The following is an 11,150-nucleotide window of genomic DNA, read 5'->3' on the forward strand; positions in this document are numbered from 1 at the left end:
AAAACTCAGTGTTTTCTTCATTCTGGTAACAAACAGAAATATGTATTCATGCTCGGAAAATGCTTACCGAATACCAAATACTATTCCAGTATTTGTCATGACAAGAAAAATGCTCCGTTTCCCCAATGACTTGAATTAGGTTTGTTATTTATGATGAAAAATAAAGAATAGTACTTTAGATAAGTTATGAATAATCCGAACACGAATAGTTACTCTTCACTCATCACTATTAATAACATTACACATAGCATATAAACCATAGACATTCTATACAGTGCAAAGGGGCTCATCCACTCACTACACAGGTATGCAAAGCACAAGTCCTGATGGCGATCGCAGGGGTGCAGCGCCTGAACCGCCGCGATCGCCATGACTAAAAAACAAGCATGAAAAAATGCATGTGAAAAAACGTGCGGACGCAATGAAATATGCGCTTTTTTTCAGCTGCTTTTTCCTGCCAAAGCATGCTTTTTTATATGCAGAAAAGAAGCACACCAAAAAGAAACGTGCACATAGCCTAAATCACACACTGCACTAATAATGTATTATAACGTCCTGTAAGATTTCTACTGACAAGTCACCTATTTGACCCTTCCATGGTCATTTCTAGCAGGCTTCCATATCTTGCAGACCCAAGGACCACGGTTAGGTTTCAGACTACAGAAAAGGGCCTTTGTGCAAGAACAGTATATTGGCCATTGCAGGGCCATAGTTCTGTATTTGACAGAAGCTGCCTGCTTCATTGGAAATGGTGGTGGTCCCCTTACCTCCTGGGCCCTGTGTGACTGCACCAATATGTCCGCCTATGATCGACACCTTGCAGTTGCTTTGCAGGGTGGTCGATGTAGTGACAGAGGCATATTTCTTACCCTGTTTAACCACCTACATGCCACATTTGCTATTAAGTACTGCCTCAATGTGATTTAATGACTGGAAACCAATGTTTCCCTGACTTGAGCCATTATTTTTATAGCCCAGTGATCAAACATCATCAGGCTTTTGTAACTATTGCATATGCACAGCTTCTGAGTTTGTGATCTCCATGATGTACACATACTTCATGGTGCCTTAACTAAATAAAGGATGTATCCAGCACTCATCCAAAGGTTTAATTAAAAATTGCCATTTATTAGACTTATTTTAAAAATCACTGGTACAAAAACGTAAAAAAATTATATGTGTAGAATGTTATACGTTTCAACCATAGTCCATGGGTTCTTAATCTTAACTGGAACTTCCAATTATTTTTTTATTATTTAGTACTGCTGATTTTTAATAAATCCAATAAATAGCAATTTTAATTGAACCTTGGGATGAGTGCTGGATACATTTTTTCTACATTCTTTGGAACCGGTATCCTGCTCCACTCCATGCACCGCTTGGCTCATCAGACTGTGGAGTTTATCTCATATACCTCATTGTGCCTTATAAAGGATGTTATTCCCAAAAAAACCCACAAAACTTCACTCTTACTACATTGTGTTCACAGGGTAAAGATAATGGATAACCAGAGCAGCGCTACACAATTTTTCTTGGTTGGGTTTTCGATTTCTGTAGAACTTCAGCATTTCCTTTTGGTGGTTTTCCTTGTCATCTACCTATTGACTGTAGCAGCGAATGTTGCAATCATTATTTTGATTTATGTGGACAACAGACTTCATAGCCCTATGTATTTTTTTCTTAGCCATCTCTTTTTCGTAGAGATCTGGTATACATCATCCATTGCATCAAAGCTCTTGTGTAATTTGGCTGGCTGGAAAACTATATCATTTTCTGGATGCCTCTTACAAACATATTTTTACTTCTCTTTGGGTTCGACAGAGTTTTTCCTCCTTGGTCTAATGGCTGTTGACCGCTACTTGGCAATATGCAACCCATTGCGTTATCACTCCATCATGATTGGTCAATTATGTGTGCAGGCTACTGCAGCTTGCTGGTCTGTTGCTTTCCTGTCTGTATTTTTTCTTATACTTTTTATATCCCGCCTGACGTTTTGCCAGCCTGCTGTTATCAACCATTTCTTTTGTGACCTCCCAGCTCTTCTGAAGCTTTCATGTAGAGCTACCTTCTTAGAGGAAATTACAGTCTTCCTATTTGCTTGCATCATCATTCTCACCTCACTATTCGTTACGGTTGTATCATATGTATTCATCATTTCTACTATACTTAAAATACCATCCAATAAGAAAAGGCAAAAAGCTTTCTCCACATGTGCCTCACATTTCACGGTGGTCACTATTCTCTATGGCACGGTCATATTTATTTATGTTCGTCCTAGCGTCTCCTACCCATTGAATGTCAACAAATGAATGTCTCTTCAACACTGTGGTGACTCCTTTACTTAACCCTTTAATTTATTGTCTACGCAACAAAGATGTAAAAGAAGCTCTGAGGAAACTAATGAACACAAAGGGTTTACCAATGGATGGCATGATGTACAACAGTAAGTGACTTTAGCCAGACATCGTGAACAAAATTTCACATGAAGAAATGATTTACATAAAACAAAGTCCTGTTATTAACCCAAAAAGTAATGGGCAACGAGTATGAACTCTTCAGATGTAAAATAAAGAATTAAATAACTCGGTACCATTTCACCACCCAAGTATTCATGAATATCAGTGTAACACAACTCCGTCTGATGAAGACACCAATGTCATCTTCAAGTGGTATCATATCTGAAAGACCAATATTTTCTTTCACTTATCAAACACCTAATACAACTTCAGGGGTATTTAGTTGGTCTTAAGCCATCATCTCTTAAAAGTTATCAAACTTTCTGTTATACTCTTGATACAGTATTTCAATGGTTCTCCAATAAAAAAAAGTTCACATTACTGTTCTATCCTGCTGAATAATGTTCTGTTTCTAAGTGTTATGACCTGCATGTGCTCCAGTTTGGGTAATCAAATCTGTGCAGTAGGTTCCCAATTTTCCTGTAGAGGAATGTATAGACATTGAATGAGAAATTTTATGAATGGGCATTGTTCTGTTCTGCTTGCATGCCTGGTTAGGTAAACGTTTGACATGGGAGTTTGAAAGTGAATTCCCCCCATACACATTAGATGGCTGTCGGTTGAACTATGCTTTGGCTTAATGTTCGGCCAACAGGATGTCTCTCCCATACACAGGCTCGCTTGTTCCACTAAGTGGACATTTGTTTTCTACAAGCAAGCTGTCAACATACATTTCTGCCTGTGGCTTATCTCTAGGAGAACAAAGCAATTGGCAGTCCTAAATCGGACATGCCTGATTGACATCTTCCCTGAAATCAGTTGGCCAGCTCCCCCATGCACATTAAAATTTTGTCTGAACACATTGATATTGGTGAATGCGGTTGCCATTATTTAAATTTGTGTGGGGGCCAATAATGCAAATTTCTGTAAGAGGACAAATATAGGAGGGTTTGCCTAATGCAGGGAGGACATATCGCTGATGTTGCCACTGCATCTGCACCAGGGCCCACAGGTGAATGCATTGCAGTGCAGAAAACCTCCGGCTACCTATGCTGCAATGAATGCCACCGGCCAATCCGAGGTCACAGGAGACAGCAAGTGACATTGGCATGCCAGTGACTTCATACACCATGGTGCCAAACTGACGTCACCTGCTGGCTCTCGTGGTAGCTATTGAAGAATAACCATGATTTTTAATCACAGCTTTCATGCATCTTGGCATGCTTTCCACCAGTTTTTCACGCTGCTTTTGGGTGACCTTATGCCACTTCTGGTGCAAAAATGTAAGCAGTTCTTCTTTGTTTTGTGGCTTGTCCATCTTCCTCTTGATTACATTCCAGAGGTTTTCAATGGGGTTCAGGTCTGGAGATTGGGCTGGACAAGACAGGGTTTTGATGTGGTGGTCCTTCATGCACACATTGATTAACCTAGCTTTGTGGCATGGCTCATTGTCCTGCTGGAAAAAACAGTCCTCGGAGTTGGGGAACATTGCCTGAGCAGAACGAAGCAACTGTTTTTCCAGGATAACCTTGTATGCGGCTTAATTCATACATCCTTTGCAAAGTTTATTGGGCTGCCCTCAACCTAAAAATTGCAGACTGCAGCTGCCCAGCATTGTTGCATCCATTAAATTTGACAGTCCCGGAACTTTACCTGGCTGTTCCTGATTGCCCTGGTGCGGTAGCAATCGGGGTATTAAGGGGTTAACAATAACACACAGGTGCCACTAAACCCTAGATTAGCAATGGGGAGGGTCTATGAGACCCACTGTTACGGGGGGCTGTCTGATAAGAACCTAAAGGAGTATCAGATAGTCAGGGTCCACCGTGCAAAGACTCTGCTGCAGACTATGGCAGAGTGCAATACCTCTGTTAACTCACAGATGGATATAATAAGTAAGTAAAGCAATTCCTCCATTACTTGGAGGGTGTGTGGAATGATCTCTGTTAATAATCACAGAGACAAAGGCAATGTGTGCGAAATGGCACCTACCTAGGTCCGCTCTTCTAGTGGTGCAAAAGAGACGAACAGCAGCGTAAGCCGCACAAAGCTCCTACCTGCGTTCGCTCCACTAGTGTGCGAGGACACGAACCACTAGATATGGCACCTGCCTAGGTCCGCTCTTCTAGTGGTGCAAAAGAGACGAACAGCAGCGTAAGCCGCACAAAGCTCCTAGCTCTGTTCGCTCCCCTAGTGTGCGAGGATACGAACAACTGCCAGACGCAGTATAAGGAACGTTACCCTAGCGGCAACGTCCACCTACGAGTCGAACCACAAGGCCCAGCCAGACCATGTGCCTCAGGCACCTGCCTATGTCCGCTCCCCTAAGAGGTAAGGATACGGACAGCAGCCGAAGCTGTAAGGTATAAGAACGCTACTCTGCCGGTAGCGCTCACCTAGCATAGACAGAGGAATGCCTAGAGGAACGCGCACAGAGCGTCTACTCTTATGCATGAACCAAGAGGACTGAGCGCCATGCGGCGTGTGTCAGGGTCTTATATAGACTCTGTGCCTCATCCAAGATGGAGGACACCAGAGCCAATCCGCTGCCAGAACGACAGGAGTGACGTCATGCTGGCCTATCACTGAGCAAGGCATCACAAGCACATGCCCAGCGACCAATCGGCATAGAAGGTGTCAGAGACATGTGACCTCGTGTCAGCGATGATGTCACCCGCACATGTGCAATGGCTCCAAGATAGGACTTAGTCTCTGGCGCTCGCACATGTGCAGTAGCAAGAAATCTGGACTTAGTCTCCAGCGCTCGCACATGTGCAGTAGCAAGAAATCTGGACATAGTCTCCAGTGCTCGCAGCAACCATAACAGTACCTCCCCCTCAAGGGCCCCCCTCCAGGCGACGCAGGTAATCGGCAACTAAGTCGGGAGCATGGACAGCCTCCTCAGGCTCCCAAGAGCGATGTTCCGGGCCGTAACCCTCCCAATCTATCAAGAAGAACCTGCGCCCTCTAACCATCTTAGAACCAACTATGGCTCGTACCTCATAGCTAGAGCGAGAGGAATCAGAGGCAGGAGAGTGCACTTCACGAGCGTGAGGTAAAATAGCCGGCTTTAGCAGTGAGACATGGAATTTGTCATGAATCCTAAGATGGACGGGTAACTTCAATTGGTAGACTACAGGATTTACCTGTCGAAGAACCTCATAAGGACCCAGGAAGCGAGGAGCAAATTTGACAGAGCTCACTCTAAGTCTCACGTGTTTTGCAGAGAGCCACACAAAGTCCCCTGGAGAAAAGACAGGAGCCGGGCGACGAAACCGATCGGACACCGTCTTCATACGGTCCTTAGCTGCTTGGATCGACTCTTGAGTCCGATCCCAAACCTCTCTGGCATTAGTTGCCCTGTCGGCCACAAGAGGAGGAGGTGCAGCAGCGGGAAACGGTACCGGTACCCTAGGGTGTTGCCCATTATTGAGTACGAACGGTGTCTGCCCAGTGGCCTCAGCCAGCGAATTGTTAAGGGCAAATTCTGCCCAGGGTAGGAGGGAGGACCAGTTATCGTGGTTCTCAGCAACAAAGTGTCGAAGGTATATAATCATAGATTGATTGGTACGCTCAACCAAACCATTGGTCTCCGGATGGTACGCCGAAGAGAGATTCAACTCAATTTGCAGAAGGCTACAAAGATCTCGCCAGAAACGGGAAGTAAATTGAGGGCCTCTATCACAAATGATACGATCTGGCATCCCGTGAAGCCTAAAAACATGCTTGAGGAATAGTTTGGCTAGTACCCTGGAAGATGGGATTCTCGATAACGGTACGAGATGAACCATCCGGGAGAAATGGTCCGTAATGACCCACACAAATCTATGTCCCTGTGAACATGGAAGATCACCCACAAAGTCCATGCCTACCACCTCCCATGGTCTATCTGGCACTGGTAAAGGATACAAGAGCCCAGCCGGTCTCTGCCGTAATGGACGGTTGCGAGCACACGAGTAGCAGGAACCAACATATCTCTTGACGTGGCTGGCTAAGTGTGGCCACCAATACCACCTCTCCAGTAACTCTCGTGTCCGCCTAATACCAAAATGCCCACCCACCTTTGAGGTGTGGGCCCATGACAGTATATCATTCTGTCGATCAGGCGGAACAAAGGTCTTGCCCGGTGGGATTTGGTCTAACGTCACAGGGGAGAGCGTATGAAAAACCCTGGAGGGAAGGATAAGACGAGGTTCGTCAATGTCTTCCTGGGTAGAAAGCATAGAGCGAGACAGGGCGTCTGCCTTGTTATTCTTACTCCCAGACAGATAGTTGATGGAGAAGTGAAAGCGGGAGAAAAACAAGGACCAGCGGGCTTGGCGAGGATTCAGACGCTGAGCGGTTTGTAAGTACGTCAGATTCTTATGGTCTGTATAGACCTGGAAAGGATGTTTCGCTCCTTCCAGCAAGTGACGCCACTCCTCCAAGGCTAATCTCAAGGCGAGCAGTTCCCTATCCCCAATGGTATAGTTTCTCTCTGCCGGTGAAAAGGTTTTCGCAAAGAAGAAACACGGCCTTTTTCTACCTGCACCGTTCTTTTGATACAAGACCGCACCAGCACCCACTGAAGAGGCATCAACCTCTAAGAGGAAGGGCTTACTCTCATCGGGTCTTTGAAGAACGGGAGCAGTTGAAAAGTGTCTTTTTACTGCCTCAAAAGCCTGAGATGTCTCAGTAGACCAGGCTTTGGGATTAGCACCTTTCTTAGTCAAGGCCACCAAAGGGGCCACCAAAGTAGAAAAATGGGGTATGAACTGCCTGTAATAATTTATGAATCCTAAGAAGCGTTGCACCGCCTTCAAGGAATGAGGTTCGGACCATTGCAGGACAGCAGAGAGCTTTGCAGGATCCATAGCCAGGCCCTCTTGTGAGATAATGTAACCCAAAAAAGGCAATGAGGACTGCTCGAATACACATTTCTCGAGTTTAGCAAACAATGAGTGCTCCCTTAAACGGGAAAGGACACGAGCGACATCCTGGCGATGAGTCTCCAGATCAGGAGAAAAAATCAGGATGTCGTCCAGATACACCACTACTGAGGATAACAGTAAATCCCTGAACACATCATTTACGAAGTCCTGAAATACTGCGGGTGCATTACATAACCCAAAAGGCATGACGAGGTATTCATAGTGACCGTCTCGGGTGTTAAAAGCGGTCTTCCATTCGTCACCCTCTCGAATTCGTACCAAGTTATATGCACCCCGCAGATCCAACTTCGTAAAAACTTGAGCTCCTCTCAGTCTGTCAAAGAGCTCCGAAATTAAAGGTAATGGGTATTTGTTCTTTATTGTGATTGCGTTGAGACCCCTGTAATCTATGCAGGGACGCAAATCACCCTCTTTCTTCCGAACAAAGAAAAACCCAGCTCCTGCGGGAGAGACAGACTTACGAATGAACCCCTTCTCTAAACTCTCTCTTATATAGGTCGACATGGCCTCCGACTCAGGTATCGACAGGGGGTAAACCCTGCCTTTAGGTGGAACCGAACCTGGGATAAGGTCTATGGCACAGTCATACGGCCTATGGGGTGGAAGAACCTCAGCACCCTGTTTGGAGAACACGTCAGCGAAATCCAAATAGGGTGTAGGTATGGGAGAGAGATCAGTAGATGCAACCGCAATGACCTTAGGTGGTAAGGGAAGACATCGGGACTGACATTTCGAACCCCAACTAATAATGCTGTCAGACTCCCAGTCAATGTGAGGAGCATGAGTCCGAAGCCATGGGAGACCCAGAAGGATGTCGTCTATACCCTCAGGCAAAACAAGAAAAGAAATCTCCTCTATGTGACCCTGAGACAGGGAAAGGCGCAAGGGAACTGTCCTCAATGTAATGGAGTCAGACAACATAGTTCCATTAACAACACGGACAGGAATAGGCGCCTCTAACATGATAGAGGGAATATTGTGTCTCTTTACAAATCCTGAGGACACAAAAGTCCCGTCAGCTCCGGAATCCACAAAAGCCATAATAGGCCATGTATTCTCAGATAACGAGAGCTGACCTGGGATACAACACTTAGAGGGTGCAGAAGACGTCTCTAGTAACCCCCCTCTAATGGTTACTAGGCCAGGGAGTTTCCCTGACGACTAGGACACATGTTGGCATAGTGCCCAGCCTGACGACATATGTAACATATAGGAGGACCAGACTTGCGTAATCTGGAAGACGTTTGACCTAACTCCATAGGAGTGGGAGATGTTTCAGATGCTGAGGAAGATGGTAGTGGACCCTCAACAACTGGAATAGCCCGATGCTTAGGGCGTGAGGAAGAGACCTCGAGTCTACGTTCCTTATGGCGTACATCGATCCTCGTTGCTACTGTGATCAAGTCCTCCAGAGAAGCAGGGACCTCACGAGTAGCAAGAGCATCCTTGACATAGCCTGCCAACCCTCTCCAGAAGATAGGAATCAACACCTTCTCTGGCCAATCTAGTTCTGCCACCAGAGTTCTAAAAGCAATGGCATAAGAACTAGTGGATACCGAACCCTGAGATAGATCTAACAGTCTCAGGGCCACATCATGGGTAACCTGCGGACCCATGAATACCGCCTTAAGAGCATCAAGAAAGTCTTGATGTCTCAGAGTAACCACATCAGAGCGCTCCCATAGGGGAGTCGCCCATTCTAAGGCTTTGTCCTGAAGTAAGGAGATGATAAAGCCTACTCTGGACCTCTCCGTAGAGAAGCGAGAAGAGTTGACCTCTAGGTGTATCTGACACTGACTAATGAAACCACGACATGATCTGGCATCGCCAGAATATCTGTTTGGCAGAGCAAGTCGAGGATCATGTGCAGATGTCACCATGGTCTGAGGTTTATCCTCTATACTCTTGAGCCGTGACTCAAGTACTTGTATGTAACGGTGTAACTGCTGATATTCTGCCATAACTGCCAGACCCTTGGCTCAGTCCTAATGTTACGGGGGGCTGTCTGATAAGAACCTAAAGGAGTATCAGACAGTCAGGGTCCACCGTGCAAAGACTCTGCTGCAGACTATGGCAGAGTGCAATACCTCTGTTAACTCACAGATGGATATAATAAGTAAGTAAAGCAATTCCTCCCTTACTTGGAGGGTGTGTGGAATGATCTCTGTTAATAATCACAGAGACAAAGGCAATGTGTGCGAAATGGCACCTACCTAGGTCCGCTCTTCTAGTGGTGCAAAAGAGACGAACAGCAGCGTAAGCCGCACAAAGCTCCTACCTGCGTTCGCTCCACTAGTGTGCGAGGACACGAACCACTAGATATGGCACCTGCCTAGGTCCGCTCTTCTAGTGGTGCAAAAGAGACGAACAGCAGCGTAAGCCGCACAAAGCTCCTACCTCTGTTCGCTCCCCTAGTGTGCGAGGATACGAACAACTGCCATACGCAGTATAAGGAACGTTACCCTAGCGGCAACGTCCACCTACGAGTCGAACCACAAGGCCCAGCCAGACCATGTGCCTCAGGCACCTGCCTATGTCCGCTCCCCTAAGAGGTAAGGATACGGACAGCAGCCGAAGCTGTAAGGTATAAGAACGCTACCTTGCCGGTAGCGCTCACCTAGCATAGACAGAGGAATGCCTAGAGGAACGCGCACAGAGCGTCTACTCTTATGCATGAACCAAGAGGACTGAGCGCCATGCGGCGTGTGTCAGGGTCTTATATAGACTCTGTGCCTCATCCAAGATGGAGGACACCAGAGCCAATCCGCTGCCAGAACGACAGGAGTGACGTCATGCTGGCCTATCACTGAGCAAGGCATCACAAGCACATGACCAGCGACCAATCGGCATAGAAGGTGTCAGAGACATGTGACCTCGTGTCAGCGATGATGTCACCCGCACATGTGCAATGGCTCCAAGATAGGACTTAGTCTCTGGCGCTCGCACATGTGCAGTAGCAAGAAATCTGGACTTAGTCTCCAGCGCTCGCACATGTGCAGTAGCAAGAAATCTGGACATAGTCTCCAGTGCTCGCAGCAACCGTAACACCCACCATTACTAATCTGTAAGTGAAAGTAAATATACACAAACACCAAAAAAATCCTTTATTTGACATAAAATACAAAAAAACCACTCTCTTTCACCACTTTATTAACCCCCAAAACACCCCTGCTGGTCCGATATAATCCACATGAGGTTCCACGATGATTTTAGCTCTGCTACATGAAGTCACAGAGAACGATCATGGAACATGACCGCCTGCTGTGGACTTCTAGCAGACACTGAGCCGTGCAATCACAGCTGGAGGTTGTTATGGTCCTCTACCTACAGTATATATGCAGGTAACCTGACCTCAGGTTACCTCAGTAAAGTCAGTGACCTAGCCTCAGGTGAGACCTGTATCTCTTGGCAGAAAACGTTTTTTTTTATTTTGCCAAGAGATGTAGATTTGGTGCTGAAATTTTTACACCATATTCCTGCACTCAATCTACACCTCCTGGCAAAAAAAAAAAATGCATCCTACCACATGCGGTTTTGAGGCATTTTTTTGCAAGGAGGTGCAGTTTTGGTACATACAGTAAATATGGTGTAAAAATTTCATCACCAAATCTACATTTCTTGGCCCAAGAATGAAAAAAAAAAGGGTTTTGATGCCATTTTGGTGCAGTTTTTTTACAAGATGGTGCAAATTTGGTGCTGAAGTGTCTGTAATGTTTGGTGATGGTTTTTTTTTTGCATTTTTGGACCAAGAGATGCAAATTTG

The 11,150-nt window shown here is 45.8% G+C and overlaps 1 pseudogene; it reads left to right on the forward strand.

Moving 5' to 3' along the window:
* Positions 1-1,499: 1,499 nt before the first annotated feature.
* Positions 1,500-2,451, forward strand: LOC142245097 (olfactory receptor 6M1-like; annotated as a pseudogene).
* Positions 2,452-11,150: the final 8,699 nt, after the last annotated feature.

This window comes from Anomaloglossus baeobatrachus, chromosome 1 (assembly GCF_048569485.1).
Source record: "Anomaloglossus baeobatrachus isolate aAnoBae1 chromosome 1, aAnoBae1.hap1, whole genome shotgun sequence".
Classification (NCBI taxonomy): Eukaryota; Metazoa; Chordata; class Amphibia; order Anura; family Aromobatidae; genus Anomaloglossus; species Anomaloglossus baeobatrachus.